Raw genomic sequence first — 22505 nt, forward strand, 5'->3', positions numbered from 1 at the left:
ATTTTTCACATCTTTCCATTTCTTTACAAATGGGGCGATGTCATTTTTCTGATAGAGGCATAGAATTCCATTATATATATACACACACACTCATATATATATATATATATATATATATATATATATATATATATATATATATATCTCACATTTCCCTATTTTATTGAGAAAGTACCGTACAGAGGGTTTGCAATTACATGGGCAATGTAAAGAGTACATTTCTTATCAAAAATTGTTGCCTTCTCCTTTGTTTCCCCTTCCCATCCCTTTCCATCTGGCCCCAGCTCGCGTCCCCCTACCCCAAGCCAAAGTAGTAAAGTTCGTTTTTCGACATAATGTCTTGAACATCTCATTATTGCAATGGGTCCACTTATATCCCTATTTAAACAATTTGGTTTTCTCTTCCCCTGCACAAATTATACCAACATCAAATACAGTGAAAACATCGGTTATACCATGGGGGATTGCCATACAATGCAACAAAAAGAAATCATCTTATAAATATGTTAGAAACAAACAAAAGAAAGAAAAAAATTCTTTTGAAGCCTTATCTTGAGGTTCATTTTGCCTCACATCAACTTATCTGAACTTTTTTACTTGTCTCAGACATATACTAGTTATTGCAAATAAGAGAAACCATGGGACGTATGTTTCTTTGGGCCTGGCTTATTTCACTTAATATAATTTTTCCAAGTCTTTCCATTTCATAACAAATGGAGCTATGTCATTCTTTCTGATGAGGTATAGGTTTCCATTGTGTATATGTACCACATTTTCTTGATCAGTTCATCTACTGAGGGGCCCTGGGTCGGTTTCATATCTTAGCTATGGTAAATAATGCTGCAATAAACACTGTTGTGCTGGTAGCTTAGTATGGTTTTGATTGTGATCATTTGGTAAATGCCCCAAAGTGGGATTGCTGGGTCATAGGAGCTCTAAGTGGAGTCTTGAAAAAAATTATATATGTCCGTGCCCTGCATCTTAAATACACATTTCTCTAGCTTGGGGAGGAGAAAGAAAAAAAAATGTTTAAATAGGCAAACAGACCAACCCATTGTAACAATGACATGCATAGGAGAATATGTTGAGAAAAGAAGTTTACAATTTAGGCAGGGAAGCGGGGAAGAGGGGAGAGGCGGAGTGAAGTTGTGGAGGTGGGAGGGAAGGGGGGTAGGAGACAAACAGGAGGAGGTAATACTGCTTGATAGAAAATGCACTCATTACGTTGCTCAAGTAACTATAACCCCTCTATACAGTATTTTTACAATAAAAACCTCTTAAAAAAAAAGAAGGTGTCATGTACACCAAGTATAGTAATCCACTTCTGTAATCCCAGCTGATTGAGAAGAAGAAATGACAAGATAATGGGCTGAGGCCAGACCACAGAAATAACTGCCAAGACAGCCATCTCCCAACTCAACAAATGAGCTGGCCATCATGATTCACATCTGAAATCCTAGCTAATTATTGGGAGGCATAGGTAACAAAGTCTCCGTCAATCTAAGATCACGCCTGTGCAAAAAGTTCAAGACCTCAAGCAAATAATATGGACTAGAAGTATGGCAACAGTGGTTGAGCTGCTGGGTGCTATACAACCAAAGTCCTGTCTAGCAAGCAGAGAACTCCTGGATAGAACCCTAGTAATACTCCACTCTTCCACCAAGAAGCCTAAATAAGTTTGTCCTATTTGAACATCTAATTTCAAGGCCACTGACAGATCAGAGATGGTGACATTCTCTTTAAAATTAGGTATTCAAAAGAGACAAAGTTATTTAGGCTTTGAAAGAATTGAAAAGGAAGGAAAATGCATGTGATTTTTGTTAGCTCCATAATTCTTGAAAACATAAAATGCATATATCCATGTATGTATGTATATACATGTATGTAAATATATGTACAAGTAGTTCATCTCTTTTCTGTGTAGCAAATGGTACAAATGAATCTGCACAATCACTACTCAAAGGCATGAATAGACAAAGAGAAGGAGCAAAGTACTAATATTCAGGAATCTATGGCTAGCCAATAACCCTGAAAATCTTTTACATCAGTTTGCATGCGTCAGTTACTGCAGTACAGGGACAGTAAGGCTACAATGGGATATCAGGCAGAAGAAATGAGAAATGAGAGATACAAATGGTACAATATTCTTTCTGATGGATAAGTTGAATTGCCAGTGTGTGGGTGTGGGGATGTGTATTACATTTTCTTCATTCATTTCTCTTGAGGGGTATCTGGGCTGATTCAGTGAGCATGGTTGTGCTGAAACTTTAACTATATCCTGGTTTGTAAACTTTCAGGTAAATGCCTAGGAGTAGAGTTGATGGATAATATGGAAGTGGGTAGTCAAAAGAGAGGTGAAGGGAGGAAAGGTAGAATGAAGAAGAGGAGTTGGTGGAAGTGCAGAAAGGAATCCAGTAAATTTCCTACAAAATTAAGAAGAGTGAAGGAAGATATTCATAGAGGAGTGATGAATGAGAATGTTGAAATGGTTGGCATTGATCAAAGTATACTGTATGCATTAATTGCTTTATTTAATGATAACTCAAAATATTGATTAAAAATCATGTCCCTAAAATGTTATGCAATTAGAAGCAAAGCATGAGAATGTGCTCAGATCATCTCTAGGGTCTATAAATCTTTTTTCGTTAGGATGAGTTTTAGAACAACAGTAATGATGCCTATCATCTGAAGAAAATTTAATGATTTCCAACTATTTAAAATAATCATTTTAGGAGATATGGCTCAAGTGGCATTGGCTACCTCGTGACCAAAGCTCTCAGATATTAAATTCAAGACTTAGTCTTGAACATAAGTAAAAACAATCAATAAAAGTCAAGCACTTTCCTGGGCACTGGTAGCTCATGCCATTAATTCTAACTTTAATCAGAAGGCAGAGATCTGGAGATCTCAGTTCAGTATCAGCTTGGATAGTAAAGTCTGTGCGATTCTTCTCTCCAATTCACTGCCAAAGAAATCTGGAAGTGGATTCGTGGCTCGTTGCCTACAGTATTAAGCTCAGGAACAGAATCCAAGCCTTGAGTTAAAGCCTTAGAATAATGTATATATATATATATGTATATATATACATATATATATATATATGTATATATATACATATATATATACACACAAATGAAGTAAATCACTCAAGTTCTCAACCTTCCATTTCCCTAATATTAATTCTAATCCTGGTCAAAACCCTAAGAGTAACCTTGATGATATAGTAACCCAATCCTAAAATTAATGGACATTACTCGAGTTTAGATACATCCTTACAGATACCCATTGTCTTTGAAATGGTTTGCAATTTGCTCCAAATCCTACAGATTCCCTAACTTGGACTCTAAAATCTATCTTGTCCCCTGTTAGGAATCATTAACCTCAAATCCTCATATCATGAAAAATACCACAGTTTCCATTGATCTTAACTTTTACTGAACTCCTGTATATCCAAAAAGAAGCTGCGGGTTTACTTAAAATCTGCTCTACTTCCAAACCCTAACTATATATCTAAACCTTACTAGAAATCTAACTCTAAATTTAACTCTATTGAACCCTGAATAGGAAAATTAGGGAAACTCTGTAGTTTTTTTTTTTAATTTTGCGCTTACTTTACTTGAAAGTTTTAGTAGAAACTCAATTTTACCTTAAAGCTTACCATTCCCTAATCCTAAGCCTAAACTGAATTAGGAAATTAAACCTAAACGTAGAACTAATGGCCTTTGGAGTCTAAAAGCCACACAAACACATTAGTTTTTCTTCATTCTAACTTCAATTCAACTCATCTTTCTAAAAATAGTTTGTAGTTTCACTCATTATCTTGTCTTTATTGTAACCCTAACCCTAACTGGAATATTGATGTTAATCCTCACCCTAATCATACCCTAATCTTAATATTATTAGCAGTTTTCTATTTCACATTCATCCTAATTCTAACTCTACTTGTTATTCGAAGATTTACTTTCAGTTTGACCCTAAATTTTCCATTTCCTTAGTGCTTACACTAAGCCTAGCTGGAACTAAAACCTAACTTTCACCTTAATCATAATCCAATTCTAATGTTTAAGAAAAATACTCTAGTTTTTAATCATTCTAATGAATACTTCAGTTTTCACTATGGAAATGAGTTTCAGTTTGCCCTAATTCCCTCAAATTTTCTGACTCTACCTCTAAAGTTATCTTGTTCCCTAACATGAGCCATTATATTACTTGTCCTCACATTCTCTTACCAGGAAAAATACTGTAGTTTCCATTGATTCTACCTTTTCCTGAACCACTGTATCTGAAAACAGTTTCAGATTTACTTACCATCTAGTCCATTACTTAACGCTAACTCTCAACCTAAACCTGGCTGGAAAACTCTCATTAATCACTACAAGAATGATCACTGAGAAATAAATATAATGATAATGTTCTAGTTACTATTCAGCCTCACATATTTGCTTCTACTTGTTACTGAACACAATTTTATATTAAAAGCTTTCTTATTCGTAACAGTATATATGATCAGAAGAAAATACTGACCCTAATCTCAATCCAAATTATATGACAATACTAACACTATCACAAGTACACTAGTTTTCACTCATCCTTCCAAACATAGGTTTCATTTTTTCCAATATCTTAGTCATTTTCTAACCCTAAACTTAATCTTTCTTAACTGGAACATTGAGAATAACCATCAGCCTAATTGTAAGTAGATTCTAATATTAATAGCAATACTCTTGTTTACATTCATTCTAATTCTTATCAGGCTTATATTAAAATTTACCTTTAATTTGACCCTCATTTTTTTCTCCTTCACTCTAAGCCTAACAATGGCTTGAATCCTAACCATAACCTTGACACTAATCATATCCCAGTTCTAAAATTTATGAAAAATGCTCGTTTTGTGCAATCCTAACTGAAATTCCACTGGTAATTCTTGAAATAAATTGCAGGTTTTCTGTAAACCCTATAGATTTTTTCACTCTTAACTCTGAATGTATTTTGTTCCATAACAGGTATCATTATACCCATTGATCTCAAATCCTGATATTATGAAATACATTGTACTTCCATTACCCCAGCTTTTACTGAATTCCTAGAACCTAAAAAAAAAAGGTTCAGCTTTACTTAATATTTAACGTTTCTTTTTTCTTTTGTCAGTCGTGAGCTTGTACTCTGGCCAGGGCATGATCCCTGAGTTCTTTAGCTCAAGGTGTGCGTTTAACCAATTGAACCACAGCACCGCTTTTGTGTTTTATGGTGGTTAATTCGAGATAAAAGTCTCATGGAATTTCCTGCCTGGGCTACCTTTGAACTGCGATCCTCAGGAAACAGCTTCCGGAGTAGCTAGGATAATAGGCTCAAGCCACTAGTTTAACCCATTTCTTTACTCTATCCTCAACCCTGGTTAACCAGAAACTTAATCCAAATCACATTCTGATTTAACACCAAATGGATAATGCAAGGAAAATTGTCTACATTCTATTCATTCGCACATTTTTTGGCTTCTACTTCTTATTGGATAACTAAAATTTACCTTAAAGCTTATCCTTCCCTAACCCTAACCGGAACAAAAAAGTATCTCACACTTTAAACCAAATTATTTCTGAATGTTTAAAGTAACACAGACTGGTTTTCATTCATTCTTGCCATTCATTCTTCTTAAAATATGTGGCAGTTTTACACAATGTCTTACATGATTTTTTCATCCTAACCCTAACTGGCACACCTTTCCTAATCCTAAGCATACATATAACCGAACCATCATGTTAATAACAAGCCATTTTTTTCATATTTATCCTAACTCTTGCTTAGTGTGTAGGTCTAAATTTTACTTGCATTTTGAACATAAATTTTAAATGTTTTTCTATTTGCTGTCAGGTTTTATTTTTCATTATTTTTTAAAAATTTTATTTCGTTGAAAAGATGCTTTACATAGGGATTAGTTAGATGTGTAAGGTAAGGAGTAAGTTTCTTGTTGAGCATTGTTACCCACTTCTTTCTTGTTTTCCCACTATCCCATCCCTCCCCACTTCCCTTACCCCTCCCTCCCCATGGTGTAAACTTCATTTTCAACATAGTGTCTTGTGAGTATCATTGTTGCAATGGGTCATCCTGTGATGAACCTAAATTTTCTATTTCTCAAATCCTAATTCTAATTCTGTCTGGGATCCTAACCCTAACCATAATAATAACTATAGCTCAATTCAAAAGTTAACAAAAAATATTCAGGTTTTTATTCATCCTATTAATTCACTGTACATCTTGAATTAACTTGCAGTTTAGCTTAAATCTTCCAAATTAGTTTATATGCACACATATAAAGATGTAATTTTATGTGAAAAACAGAAGATCTTTGGAGGACGGAGTAATGAGAAGGAAATAGAGGGAGTATAATCAAATACATTAAATATATTATGGAATTGTCACTTCTGACAATTTATATCCATTATCAAAATAACTAAAAATTAATAAAGAACACACTGCTTTCTAGTGCTCTTTAAGAGAGCCATGATCTGTCTTCTGAAAAAAAGAAAAACAACTCATGTTAGATAAACTTTATCCATGCATAATGTATATTGTTGGCCAATTATTTAAGTTAATGAATAAATATTTATCGAATAAGATTCCATGACAAAAAAGTATAAAACAGTTACTTAGAAATTATTTGAGAAAAAGTTATTGTCATGAGTTTTAGGAAACGGAATTGCTATTTCCCTACAAAGCAATGAATTAGGTTTACTAATCTAGTATTTGTAGTAAGTTTAGAGAACATAATTGGCATGAAAAACAACTATCTGTACATCTTGTTTCTTGAATGAGTGATATTTTAAACATTGCCATTTATTCAAATAAATACTTAGGTTTACATTTCAAAATAAGTGCAATTTTATCTCCTTTCAGAACTAGTACTTACCCTGCAATTAAATATACTAGCATATTCATATATTTAAAAGCTAAGTTTTCTATGTTTTATATGTAGCTCTACATATTCAGAATGACATGATTTTTTTATTCATAAATGTCTAACCTCAGATTTTTGCTTCATCAATATAAATTGTCTCATGAGGTTGTAGTGAAGGCTCCAGTAACCAGAGTGGTCAATAACATTTCCTGAATTCTAAATTTTAAATCAAATCATTTTTAAGCTTTGATAATATCATTTATGGTCTCTTCAGAGCAATTAAGCTAAAACAAATAATACTTTTTAAACATTTCACTCACATTGTAAAGAATATTAACATAGGTCAAAAAGAGTCTAGTTATTTCAGACTCATCATATTTTGTGATCTAGGTGTGAAAAATGTAGAGAGTAGAAGGTCCTTATACTCAATAAATAGTTTTGGTTAAATTAAATCATATATCTGGATTTCTAATTTGGAGGTTAATCACATGGAAACAGGAAAATAATAAAAAAAATTACTTTGAGATCAACAGAAAAAGATATTTGTGCATGTACCACAGTTGCTTTATTAGTTTGTAGTTGAACACTGGACGTCGAATTATATCTTGGCTGTTGTTGTGAATAATGTGAATAACAATGAACTACAGATATATTTATGAGTTACCGAGAGAGAAATAATCACATGATTGGTGAGTCAGATGGTATTTCAACTTTGTATTTCTTTAGAAAACTGCATACTACTTTCTACAATGAGAACACTAACCTGTATTTTGACCAAGAGTGTAGACAATTTCCTTTTCTCAAGTGTCGCCAGCCAACATTATTACCTTTTGAGTTTTTGAAAGGGCAGGTTTTTACTGTGTGCAGTACCCAAGACTGGCCTTAGACTCCAACCTCCAATCACTTGGAATTACGAACCTTTACCACCACACCTGGTTCCGTGGATATTTTTGGTAAGAGTTATAATAGTTAAGAAGTAGTAACATAGTAGTTTTGAATTGCGTTTCTCTAATGACTTCTACTCACAAAGCATTAAGCTAGCATAGAAGTTGTATTAAATACAAATTTGTAAATCCACAGGTGATTTTCAGGGCTTTTTGGAAAACATGTCTATTCAGAACTTTTGTCCATTTTTAATCAGGTTTCTTGTTAATCTCATCTTTAATCTCTCTATAGAAAATCAATAATTAATTCAAGGTAGTAGAAAGGAAAAATTTAAGCAGCTCTTGACATTTAAAAATTTTTAATAGCATGATATTGCTTAAATCATTTTCTGTTAACGCTTGAGACTACATAACTCAATTTAGTTAGAACTTTTATAAGGCTATATATATATTATTTATTTTATTTTGATTGTTCTTTCCAAAGCCTGCATGACTAATTTCACTTGGTTTCTTTCAATCTCATGTAGTACAGATTTCAAACTGAAGAATAAATGGAAGGAAGCAAACAAAAAATATAGTTCCCCTCATCTGATGATGCCTCTACAAGAATGATGAAAGTGTTCAACCTTCTAAGGACCTATGATAGAATATCAAAAAGACAATTTATTCTTCTAGGTCTTCCTTATCTTTGCGATGTAACTTAAATGATGTAAAACACAATACACTGCTCAGATACTTTTATGTTTTATCAGTTTTGCACATTTTCATATGGATTTCACCGCAGTCTACAACATTCCTTCATCGTTCTGTCCCTGATATTTTTACATTATCACGACATAACATAACCAGTTTGATATACAGCATGAGAAGGTATCCACCTGGCTTCCTTGGAAGCAGACCATGGTCAATAGATATTACTTCTGGTTGCTCACACTACATGTAATGGTTTCTGTATTAATTATCACATTCTATTTGGTATTTAAAAAAAATGCTGGCTAAACTCAAAGCTCATTCATAGGTTTATGTTAAGGGTTTCAGAAGTTTTATTCTGTTAATTCTTAAGATAACATCTGCTATAATGCTGATGTTATTACCATTGTAGTGTTGAGAAAAATTGTAGTTTTTTTATTTTTTTAATTTTAATTTTATTTTACTTGTGAACATACTGTACAGAGGGGTTACAATTACATGGGCAGAATAATGCATACATTTCTTACCAAGCATTGCAGCCTCCTCCTTTGTAGTTAAAGACAGTAAGCATATGGCCCAAAGACACACACAGTGAGGAAGGAAATGAGTCAAAGTTTCCAAAAGTCTTTCAGCAATACCAAAAAGGTTGGTAAAATCTCTCCATTCTCTTACATTCTCAATTCAATATTCATATTGTCCAAGAAATAATAGCATAGCAAATATTGCCCATGGTGATTGTTTACTGTCACATTTTGTCTTCAACACAGACTGTGTTCGTGACATTGGGTTATCATGCACAGAGCTGAGCTTACAAATTGAGGGCCGAAGACAGCCAAATTTCTTCTGTTCCACAGTTCCAGTTTCTTTTTCAAAAAGTACTAAAACTTTTAAACATAATCCCTTACTATCTTTTAATAGTCCCTAAATGAATTAAATTGACATATACTTACTCCAAAAGGCTTTCAAATTAGGAGATGATAAAACAGGCCCCATGAAGTAAATTTTCTTTTATTTTTAAAATTATTCTAAAAGACTTGTGCTGGCTGGTCACACCTATCTACTCTGAATATTTGCTCAGGAGACTCAGATCTGTGGATAACACTTGGGAGCCAATCAGGGCCAAAAAAAAAAAAAAAAAAAAAACTTCATGAAATTATTTTTCAAAATGTTTAATGAAATAGCAAAGAGCCAGGAATTGAGATGTAGCTTATAGTCGTGTTTGCTTTCGGGCTGCTGCACTCACACACACACACACATTTATTCAAATTACCTTCATATCAGTGTTCTGCATTAATTTCTTTGTTAACGATATTATATGGGTAAAATAGAGGAAATAAACTCTTCCATCTCAAAAATGTTTATATGTTTTTTATTGTAATAATACTGTAGAGGGGTCACATTTACATGAACAAGGAAACTAGTACATTTCCTAACAAGCATTGTTACCTCCTCCTTTATATTTCCCCTACCATCCCTTCCCTCCCACCTCCACAAGTACACTCCCCTCCCCTTTCCTGCCTCTGCCTAAATTGTAAAGTTCATTTTTCAACATAGTGTCTTGTGCATCTCATTGTTACAATGGGTCAACTTGTATCCCTATTGGAGTATTTTTTCCCTTCCCCTCCCCAAATTAGAGAAGCATACATACAAGATGTAAGTGCACCAACTTCAAATACAGAAAAAGCAGGGGTTATAGCGTGGAGAGAAACATACAAAGAAACAAAAAAATGACATTGCACATTATAAGTACATTAGAAACAATAGCAAGAAACAAAAAAACACTTGTGTCCCTACTTGGGGTTCAATTTCTTTAACATCATCTTATCTGAGTATATGCACATATCTTTTGAACTTTTCTGCTTATCCCAGACATATATTCATTATTGAAAATAAGGGAAATCATGGGACCTAGGTTTCTTTGGACTTGGCTTACATCATGCAATAAATTTTTTTCCAAGTCTTTCCATTTCCTAACAAATTGGGCGATGTCATTCTTTCTGATGGAGGCATAGAATTCCATTGTGTATATATACCACATTTTCTTGATCCATTCATCTAATGGACATCTGGGTTGGTCCCATATCTTAGCTATCGTAAATAATGTTGCAATAACCATAGTTGTGCTGGTAGTTTTAGTATGATCTTGTTTATGATCATTTGGTTAAATCCCCAAAAGTGGGATTACTGTGTCATAGGGGAATTTTATGTGGAATCTTTTGAGGAACCTGCATACTGCTTTCCAAAGTAGATGAACAAGTTTACACTCCCACCAAGAATGCAGTACGGTTCCCTTGTGGCCACATACCTTTCAGCATCTGTTGTTGTAAAAATATGGTACGCTCCACAAATTTCCATGTCATCCTTGCGCAGGGGGCATGCTAATCTTCTCTGTATCGTTCCAATGTTAGAGTATGTGATGCTAAATTGAACACAGAACATTTTTTATATATAAAGTATAATTTTTAGTCATTTTATTAAACTAGACAATTCAATAAAAAGTAAGTTCAAAAGAATTGTTGTGAAATTTTAGAATCATGTATGTCTTACATAAGCACACCTTTAAGAATAAAATCAAGATAGACATGCCAAAAACAAAATAATTCCAGATATTTGTAGTTCAAGAGATGTGTAGGAGGAGGAATTCAATTATTCTATACAAGGCACCTGTCAAATTGAACATTGCAGCAAGTGTTAAGGTTTTTTTAAAAGTTTTAATGTTTTAAATATGGTTAATTTGGGGATTTTACTTATATATGCCAAAAATAGGACTGTTAGGCAGGTATAAAACTTTTCTATAAAGTATTTAAGATTTATGGTAGCAGACATTAAATACTAAGTATGTACATTTCAGAGTTTATGGAAACTTTATTAATGAGAATTTGCAAAGTCTTTGTGTAAAGAAGCAGAGTGAAGAGGTAAGACTTTAACTACGCAGTTTCTGTTAAATCTTTAGGGATTCCTTACTAATGTGTTAGCAAGGAATAAATGATGATATAAGCCATAATGTACACATGTATATTACTATTCACAAATATACACATACACATGTATACGTGCACACATGGACAAAGACACATAATTACAGCCAACACAAGTTTCACCAGTTGTTGAATATCCCTTAAATGGAATACTTGGAACAATATATGTTGAAGATGTATTTGTCTATAAGAGTTCTTTTACCAGTCCTCTTATCTCTTAAAACTGGTATTTTTAGAGAGCTTTGACTTACAAAATGCAGTACAAGTGATAGCAAGTCACTTGGAAATCTCAGTAAGTATAAGTCATATGGTGTCTCCCTGCTCCTCATGGAATGCAAATTCTTGTAGACACGCTCAACAACCAAAGCAGCAGGACAATACCCTGGTAAAGAGTAAAGTTATAAGGCTTTAAATGGCATCCTTACTTGAGCTCTTTTTCCAACAGCCAGCATGAATTCCTAGGCAGATGAGTTAGAAAACTGGACTCAGAAAACTGGACTCTACATAAACAGTTAACTAACCCATGTGATAATTCTATATGAGAAATGCTGACTGAGGTCTTGCTGATTTCCTGGCCAAGAAAATAAGAAAAAACGAAAGTATTTTTAATGTTTTAAAGTTTGAAAATAATTTGTAACCTGTCAATAAAGGTGTAGAACACAGTTATATCAACTGACAAAAAAATTATGGCATTTCATTTATGTGCTCTTGGACTTGGTCACTGATTTTAGATGTGTCTACACAAGTAGAATCAGCATAAATCAAGCCAGCATATATTCATTTAAGATATAAGGAAAGGATACTGGTTAACCCATTGTAACAATGAGATGTACAAGACACTCTATCAGAGGATGGGTGAAGGGGGGATGTGGGGAGGTGTGAAGGAAAGGGATGGTAGGGGAAAAACAAAGGAGGGGGTAACAATGCTCAATAAGAAATGTATTCATTACCTTACTTATGTAACTGTAACCACTCTGTACAGTATTTATAATAAAATATATATTAAAAAGATACAAGGAAAAATTCTGTACTTATTTGAAGTTGTATTTGTCACTCAGTATAAGTAAGGTATTGGTTTTAGGATCACAGGCTTGTTACTTTGGATACTCAAAATCTTTACATGAACACAGTATATTATTTACATTAGAATCCTTCCACAAGTTAGTTCAGTATAATTGCTATGAGAATTTTTACTACATTCTATATTTGTAATGAAAACTAAAAGTATATGCATTATCAACAGATACAAATTTTTTCAGATAAATTTAGTATGCAGTTTGTGGATGGAATTTGGAGAGCAATTTTGAAAAGCACAAATTTCGTCAAAAGAACAGTTTGCAAATTGTAACAAGGAGCTAATAGAGCATCATTGAGTAGTATGGGACTCCAAGGAGAAGTACTTGAATTGAGAAAATATTAGAAAGTGTATAAACACAAGGACTTTTTAGAAATGCAGCTGCTATATTTCTCATGTAGAACTTTCATAACAGTTTGTGAAGCACAAATCAGAACCTCACTGAAGTGTAGATGGTTTTCCCTCAACTTTTTGTCATGATCAGTCATTATCAATCAACATATAGCTAATCTTGAATAATCATCTAATAAAATGTTGATGGAGTGTTTATATGTAGAAAACCTCGGAAGGCTAACTTTTTCCAATTAGGACAGTCTATATTCTGTGATCCAGCCGAGAGAAAATTAGGTAAGCATCCACTTACAACCTTCTGAATAATTCTGATTCTGCCCACATCTCCTATCTATCCATACCTGTGCCCGAGTGAAATGATTTTAAAAGAATTTATCATTTAAATTTAAATTTAGGGTTCCGGGAAGATAGTAGAGGAGAAGCTGAAGTTAAACCAGCTCTCACATAGAAGCAGTTTTAGTGCTCCAGTGAACAGTACTAAGCCAGAGAATCACACCAAGTGTGCCATCACAGTACAGAGAGTTAGGCCAGAGAGAGAAAATCCAGGCAAGGAGACAAATCTTAGCACTTTTCAGTCATGGTTGCGGCTGTGGCACGGGTGGTGGCGGCTGTAGCCGCCATACCTGCAACACAAGGAGTCTAGGACAAAGGCGCCAGATGCAGCAGGAGAGAGGATTCTACTCAAAACCAGCAAGAACTGACAAGGAGCAGACATCTTCATCCTTCAGATCCCAGACCAGAGAAGACCCAGGAAACAGACTCCTGTGTGAGTAGAAGCCTGACTTCCTCACTCCTTCTCAGGGAGCACAGAAGGGAAGGTCACCCCTCCCTGCCCACTACCGGAGATCTTCATCTTTGATACTGGCAAAAGCCTGGTTGACCAACTAGTTCCAACTCAGTCCTTGGATGAAAACAAAAAGCCACTTAGCAGGTCACCGGAACCTAACATGACCTGCCAGGCTCAGCTCCACCCAGGGAAATTTCACCCAGCCCAGGCCTGCACCAGCCCCAGGACTGGCTTTCTTCACTCTGTAAACAAAGCCAGAGGCTGCCCCTTCTCTACAGCAGCCTAGACAATCAATAGAAATTCAGTAACAAAAAACCCTGAGAATGGCTCCTGGCTGGGCTCTGTGACTGCCTCAGAAGCTAGCTCCTCAAGGAAAAGCTACTGTTTGCTGAAAGGCCTCAACTCTACCCAGAACCTAGCCCCATCACAGCATCTCCAAACTGGAAGAAACAGCCATCACCTTCTTTTGTGATAATCAAAGCAGATCTCCCTCTTATTGAACTAGCCTGGGAGAAGGATGACAAAATCCTGGGTAAAGCAAAACATTTTTCTGCCTGCTCAAACAAACTGACTTAAGAAAACAACCAAGCTACAGGAAAATCAAACACTACAAGCAGACCAGAGATTCCAACAAGAGACTGGTTATGGACAAAAGGAAGATACAGCATCTTCCCATCTCACCCCAAAAAAGCAAAGAACTCTTTTTTGGTACCTTTTATTAAAATTTTTTGAATATTTTTAACTTTTAACTTTAATTATTAACTTTTTTTCTTCCTCTTATAATTTTTATTTTAAGGGTATATGTGTGTGTGTGCTTTTTTTCATTTTTGTTTAGCTCTACTGACCTTTTGATCCTTTTTTTTCTTTCTTATTCTTTTCACTTTTTCTTCTCTTTCATTCTTCTTTGCATGATTTAATCACTGTTCTGCTCATTCTCAGATATACCTGTAGTCGATTATTAGACCTTATCCCCCATTGTATACACACTTGATCCAGAAATTTATTACTGAATTTAAAACCTCTTAGACTTAAATTCCTTAAGAGCCGTACTACCTCTATATACCTATATAAATTATAAGCATTTTTATTTTTTAATTTTTCACGTTTTTGTTTTACTATTTTTCCTTGTCTTTTTTTCTCTTTCTTTTTTCCCCAGTCTCTAATATCATTCTATTTCCTACTTTGAGATTAGGACTACGTTAGCTCTCCCTCTACCTTTCCACATCCCTCTATTCCTATTTATACCCACATCTCTCGCTAAACATAATAACTTCTGGTTTGCCAAATTCTTCTTTGCGGTTCGTAGCCTATTAATACATAGTTGTTTGATGTTGAAAAATATACCTGTTGAACTAGATTGTATCTGTAGACTTTTGACTGTGCAACTACAGACTTCATTGATGCTTGCCTTAAGATAGTTTTCTAGCACAAAACTGGAGTTACTCTCATCCCAAATGGGCAGAATAAGCCAGAAAAACACAAGAAAAATGGTAAGTCTGGGTATCTCAACTCCCACTCATAATAATCAGTGGACAGAACAGATAATGAATAATCCAGAGGAGAACCCCCAAAAAGCTCTACAAACACTAATGGTAAACATGGTAAATAAAAAGATTGAAAATCTGCAAAGGACTCTGTGTGAGCATGATAGGGAGAGAGAGGAGGCAAACCAAAGATCAAAACAGGAAACTCATGAGCGTGAGGAAGCTACTCAATAAAGATAAAGGAATTGCATGAGCAGCTTGAGAACACTCAAAGAGAAATAAAAGAATTGTGTGAGCATGCTGAGATCAGTCAAAGAGAACTACAGGAATTGCATGAACATGGGGACGCTAATCAAGAGTAATACAGGAATTGAGAGATCAGGATGCGAATAGACAAAGATCAGTAGAGGCATTCATGGAATCCATAAACAGAGAGCAGAAAGAAGCCAGGGAATCCACAAAGGGAATGCTGAATGGATCCCAAAAGAAGGAATGGGAGTGCAAGGAAACTATACCCAATCAACTAACTGATTTGAGAATAAACACTGAACACCAAATTAAGGAAGTAAAGAATTTCATACGAGATATAAAGCAAAGATCCAACGAAGAATTTGAAGCCATAAAAGCCGACCAATTAGAGGGAAAAAAAGTAGAAAGTGTGGATAGTAGGATAGACCATGCAGAAGATGGATTCCTGAGGATAGAAGACAGCCTAGATATTATCGAGAAAGAATATACAACCATCCAAGACAAATCCATGAAATATGATAGATCTATTCAACATTCAACCCCTGGAAGACATCAGTAGAAGGCCTAATCTGAGGATAATGCGTGTAGCAGAGCACCTAGAGCCAGAAGTCAATGGTCTAGAAAATTTGTTTTACAGGACCCTAGCAGAGAACTTCCCAAACATGCAAAAAGATAGGCCTATTCAGATACAAGAAGCTTTTAGAACTCCCAATAGACCAGACCAGAACAGGACATCCCATTGTCACATTATAATACACACAGGATCAATTCAGACCAAGGAAAAGATCCTTAAAGTTATCATGGATAAAAGATCAATCACCTATAAAGGGAAACCAATTAGAATCACCTCAGATTTCTCAGCAGAGACAATCAAAGCAAGAAGAGTCTAGAATGATGTAAGCCATGACCTAAAGACAAACAAGTATCAACCAAGAATAATTTACCCAGCTCTACTCTCCTTAATAATCGGAGGTGAAATAAAACCCTTCTATTGCAAAGAAAAATTGAAACAATATATCTCCACCAAACCAGCCCTACAAAAGTATCTTAAAGATGTCCTACACAGAGAAAACCTACAAGACCACAATAAAGGCAAAGAAACAGCACCTAAACTAAGAATCCAAGAACCATAAGAAGAACCCAGTTTTCCCAGCCCCCAAGAAGGTACATAAAATAGCAGGAACTCCCAAATACCTCTCAGTTCTATCTCGCAGCATTAACGGACTTAACTGTCCAATTAAGCAACAATATCTGTCTACTTGGATTAAAAAGCAAGATCCTTCTCGCTGCTGCCTTCAAAAATCACCTCTTGCCCACAAAAACAAACACATTTTCAATTTTAAAGCTGGGACAAAATCTACCAAGCAAATGGCCCCCATAAACAGGAAGGAGTTGCAATCCTAATATCAGATAATATAGACTTTTAATTAAAATTAGTGAAAAGGTCGGGACATATTAATTAAGGGATCACTCCTTCAGGAGGATATTACAATTCTAAATATTTATTTGCCAAACAACAGAGCACCCAAATTTATCCAAGAAAAACTACTTTCCCTCAAATCCCACATAGATCCAAAGACATTAATTGTTGAGGACTTTAACACACTACTTTCCCCAGTAAATAGATGAACTTCGCAAAAACTCAACAGAGAAACTGCAGATATAAACAACTGCATAGACCAACTAGATTTAACAGACATCTACAGAATATTTCATCCAGCAGCATTAGACAATATGTTTTTCTCAGCAGCACAAGGAACATTTTCCAAAATAGACCACATTTTAGGCCACAAAGCAAACTTGTCCAAATTCAGAAACATTGAAGTTATACCTTGCATTCTCTCAGACCACAAGGGAATAAAATTAGAACTCAACACCAAAAGCCACCAAAGAAAGTAATGTAACACATGGATCCTGAACAACACACTGCTGAATCACAAGTGCGTCATGGAAGAGATTAGAAAGGAAATTCAAATGTTCATGATATTCAAGAAAAATGACCACACAAATTACTAGCTCCTCTGGGACACAGAAAACATATTATTCAGAGGCACTTATTATAGCTCTGAGTTCTTACATCAACAAATTGGAGAGATCTGAAACCAATTTAATGAGACATCTGAGCCTCCTTGAAAAAGAGCAGCAAGATAAACACAATCCAGTAGATGGAAATAAATAATTAAAATTAAATGAATTGGAATGTACAAAAAAAGAATCAATAAACCGAAGAGTTGATTCTTTGAAAAAATTAACAAAATTGACAGACCCTTAGCAAATCTTATCAGAAAAATAAGAGAACACACCCAAATAAACTTAGAGATGAGAATGTAAACATCATCACAGAACCAACTAAGATTTAGAACATTATAAGGGAATGCTTCTAAAGCCTTTATAATAATAAGTTTGAGAACTTGGCAGAAATGGACCTTATCATAGCAAATACTGACATGCCGAAACTAAGCCAAGATGAGTCAAACTATCTTAAAAGGCCTATATCAAGCATTGAAATAGAAAGAGCAATAAGAGATCTCCCATCTAAGAAAAGCCAAGGACAAATGGTTTTACAGTGGAATTCTATAAGGCCTTCAAAGCAGACATCACACCAATACTCCTCCAAATCTTAAATGAAACTGAAAGAGAAAGTTCACTACTGAACTCATTCTATGAGGCCATCATAACACACATCCCAAAACCAGGAAGGGACTCATCAAGGAAAGAGAACTATAGACCCATTTCTTTGATGAACATTGATGCAAAGTTTCTCAACAAAATTTTGGCCAATCAACTTCAACAATTCATCCAAAAAAATCATACACCACTATCAAACAGGATTCATTTCAGGGACGCAAAGCTGGTTTAATATACGCAAATCAATTAATATAATTCATCACATCAACAGCAGGAAGGATAAGAACCACATGGACATCTCAATAGATGCAGAAAAAGCATTCGACAAAATCCAACACACCTTTATGTTGAAGGTCCTGGAAAAATGAGGAATCCATGGAACATTCCTCAATAAAATAAAGGTTGTATATGAGAAACCTATAGCCAGCATTATATTTAATGGTGAAAAACTAAAGCTATTTCCTTTTAACTCAGGAATGAGACAAGGATGCCCACTCTCTCCACTTCTCTTCAATCTAGTATTGGAATGCCTATCTACAGCAATAAGACAAGATACAAATATAAGAGGGATCCAAATAGGGAAAGAAGTAAAACTCTCCCTCTTTGCAGATGACATGATCTTGTATTTAAAGAATCGCACAGAGTCCACTCCAAAATTACTCAAGCTGATTCAAAACTTTGGCAAAGTAGCAGCGTATAAAATTAACCCTCAAAAATCAATGGCTTTTCTGTATGCCAACATTTAGAGAAGTGTGGCTGAAATTAGGAAAGCAACTCCATTTGTAATAGCCCCACAAAAAATAATATACATAAGAATTAACTTAACCAAAGAAGTGAAGGTCCTCTATGATGAAAAATTTAAAAAAGTGAAAATGGAAATCAAAACTGAACTTAGAAAGTTCACTTAGAAAGTGGCAAAAACTCCCATGCTCCTAGATTGGAAAGATCAACATCGTGAAAATGGCAATACTTCCCAAGGCTATCTAAAATTCAATGCGATACTCATCAATATTCCAACCTCATTCTTGAAGGAAATTGAAGAGGCAATCAAAAAATTCATATGGAACAATAAATGACCCTGAATAGCAAAAATGATCCTTAACAGAAAGAACAGTGCTGGAAGAATATCAATACCAAATTCAAATTCAACTACAAAGCCATAGTAATCAAAACACCTTGGTACTGTCACAAAAACAGACCTCAGGACCAATGGAATAGAATTGAAAACCGGGGAAAGGAACATACAGACCTATAGGCATTTAATCTTTGATAAGGGAGCCAAAAATTAGAATGGAAGAAAGACTGCCTGTTCAGTAAATGTTGCTGGCAAAATTGGTTAACAACTTGTAGAACACTAGAGCTAGATCCTTATATATCACCCTGCACCCGAATCAACTCCAAATGGATCAAAGACCACGGAGTCAAAGCAGACACTCAGAAAACATTACAGGATGGAATAGGAGAAACCTTGGTCTTGTTGGCACAGGCCAAAATTTTCTTAATAGAGACCCAGAAACACAACAAATCAAAGAAAGGCTGGACAAATGGTATTGCAAGAAGTTACAGAGCTTCTGCATGGCAAAGGACACAGCTAGCAAGATTAATAGAAAGCCCACGGATTGGGAGAAGATCTTCAATAGCCATAAAATAGACAGGGGTCTCATATATAAAATATAACTGGAACTGAAAAATTTAAATCCTCCAACAAATCCTGAAAGAAACAACTGCCCAATAAATAAGTGGGCTAAAGACTTAAAGAGATACTTCTCCGTAGAGGAAAGAAGGATGGCCAATAGACACATGAAGAAGGGCTCAACCACCCTAGTCATAAAAGAAATGTAAATCAAAACTACATTGAGATACCACCTCACCCCAGTTAGAATGGCTATAATCCAGAACTCTAATAACAACAGATGCTGGAGGGGGTTGTGGAGAGAAGGGAACACTACTGTATTGTTGATGGGAGTGTAAACTTGTACAACCACTTTGGAAAGCAGTATGGAGGTTTCTCAAAAGACTCCACATAGAGCTCCCCTATGACCCACAAAACCCACTTTGGGTATTTACCCAAATGTTCACAAACAAGACTACACTAGAGCTTCCAGCACAACTATGTTTATTGCAGCATTATTTACCATAGCTAAGATATGGAACCAATCCAGATGCCCCTTAATAGATAAGTAGATCAAGAAAAAGTGGTGTATATACACACTGGAAATCTATGCCTCCAACAGAAAGAATGACGTTGCCCCATTTGTTAGGAAATGGAAAGACTTGGAAAAAAATATATTAAGTGACATAAGCCAGGCCCAAAGAAACATAAGTGCCATGGTTTCTCTTATTTGCAATAACTAGTATAAGTCTGAGACAAACAGAAATTGTCAGACAAGTTGATGTTAGGGAAATGAACCCTAAGACATATATTCAAATGTTTTTTCCTTTCATACAATTGTTTCTAACACATTTATAAGATTATTTGTTTTTTGCTTTGTATGTCCCTCCCCCACTGTACAAACCCTGCTTTCACTGTACTGGATGTTGGTTTAATTGGTGGAGGAGAAGGGAAAAAACAAATCGTTTAAATAATAGGTATACAGTTGGATCCATTACAACAATGAGATGTACACGTCATTATGTCGAAAACAAACTTTAAAATTTTGGTGGTGGGGAGGACGATGGGGTGGGGAGCGAGGAGAGGAGGGGAAGTTCTGGGAAGGGGAAACAAAGGAGGAGGCTACAACGTTTGATAAGAAATGTACTCATTATCTTGCCCATGAAATTGAAACGCCTTTGTACAATATTTTCACAACAACAAAAAAATAAATTTAAATATAGAATGAAATTAGTTCCAATAATGCATTGCATTAAGGTATTTAGAAAAAACTGAGAAATTTAAAGGTGTATAAGATTTTTTTATTGAAATTGAAGGGATATTGGAATTAGGTTCTCTACATTTTAAGCAATTTGCTTAAAAGAATAGGCAAAATAAAATTTACATTTGCATCAGACTTGACACGCTAAATTTTGTATATTGAAAGGGAAACAAGCCTCAACAATATGTCAATTCTCTGTTCTTATTTATTTCTAAAGATTTATGCTTCTGGTATCTGAATATTAAAACTTCAAAAAAATTATGTTTAGCTAGTTGTGGAAAGGTTTTTTGCTTCATCATGTCAGTGTTGAATGGAGTGTATGTGCATTTCAATATACAGTGCATCTGGATCATTGTCAAACTTCACATTTTTCTTCCTTCCCTTACCCCAACCCCACCTATCCGTTCATGTTTCCAACTTATATTCTGACATGTGTACATTGAATGTTATTACTGTATTAGTCCACCATTTCCCTCTCCATTCTTCTACCCTACTCCCTTTTAGCCCAGATCTCCTTTTAAGACTTGTTTCAACTTCATGGTATTTTGTTAAATATCTCTACTTTGGCATTTGGCTATGGGCTTGCCACATCTTCTCTTCCATGTTTGACCTACATAAATGAGCACATTTCTCCACATTTCTAATCTCTGAATGGCTAAGACAGATCTCCTTTACTATTCACCTTCTGTCCTAAATTTAGAATTGGACTTTCAGGGCCATCCAATAGAGCATTTTTATTCTCTACACACTGAAGATGGAAGGGAAATAATTTCCATGCTCTCAGCATTGTTATCCATCATGAATTCCCATCGCTTATCACTTCAGCAGTCTAAATTTAAAGTCATATTTTCTGCATTATATTCACACAGTATAAGTGATTATCAAGGGTAACTTACTTAGTACTGGAAGTTTAGGGACGATCTTCAATTTCTGATGATAGAAGCAGGAATCAGTTTCAATTTTCAGATTCCACTACGTAGTGAGCACTGTAGTCTTCTAAATTTTCGTTAAATTTCGAGTTACCTTTTGTTAATAATTTAAAAAGTTTTATTTCAGTATTTGAAATTCTGCTCCAATTATTTTAAAATTTTCACAATAAGTTAGACTGAAATTTTTCCTCCCATGTTCCCCACTAGTTCAGGTTAAGTCTCCTTTTGCTTTATTTTTTGAGAGACCAAGGGATGAGGGTAAACAGAGAGATGATCATTACACAGATATCTCTTTCCTCTTATGTTTCTGCTGTTCTTGTTGAGAGGAAGACTGGAGCAGGGAACAAGAGTGATGCTTGACTTCACCATACAAGGGAGCAATCCTGGCATGTCAATTATTGTTTCTCAGAATCACTTATATTGCTTACTCTTGCTTCTCTCTGACAATAACCTAACTGTGGTTTCCTTGGTGCAGAAGGAAGCACACTAACCCATAAATTGGTATTTTATATCTCAGCTTACTATACCAAAAATAAAAAATATTTGCCTACATAAATGCAAAGGTACTGATTGTCCAACAAATCCTTAGTGTGGAGCAGACAATTCTACTCAGCTATCCCCTCCTTTCGTGTCCTCCCTTCCACTCCCCTCCCTTCAGTTAACCTCCCTTCCTTTCTTCTTTCTT

At 35.1% G+C, this 22505-nt stretch overlaps 1 non-coding gene across 1 annotated transcript; it reads right to left on the reverse strand.

The window, feature by feature from the left end:
- Positions 1–10791: 10791 nt before the first annotated feature.
- On the reverse strand, positions 10792–10898 carry LOC122100179. Its single transcript, XR_006146122.1, has one exon. It is a non-coding gene; the product is annotated as a U6 spliceosomal RNA (small nuclear RNA).
- Positions 10899–22505: the final 11607 nt, after the last annotated feature.

The sequence above is a fragment of the Dipodomys spectabilis genome, unplaced genomic scaffold (genome assembly GCF_019054845.1).
Source record: "Dipodomys spectabilis isolate Male_0828 unplaced genomic scaffold, ASM1905484v1 ptg000567l, whole genome shotgun sequence".
Lineage (NCBI taxonomy): Eukaryota > Metazoa > Chordata > Mammalia > Rodentia > Heteromyidae > Dipodomys > Dipodomys spectabilis.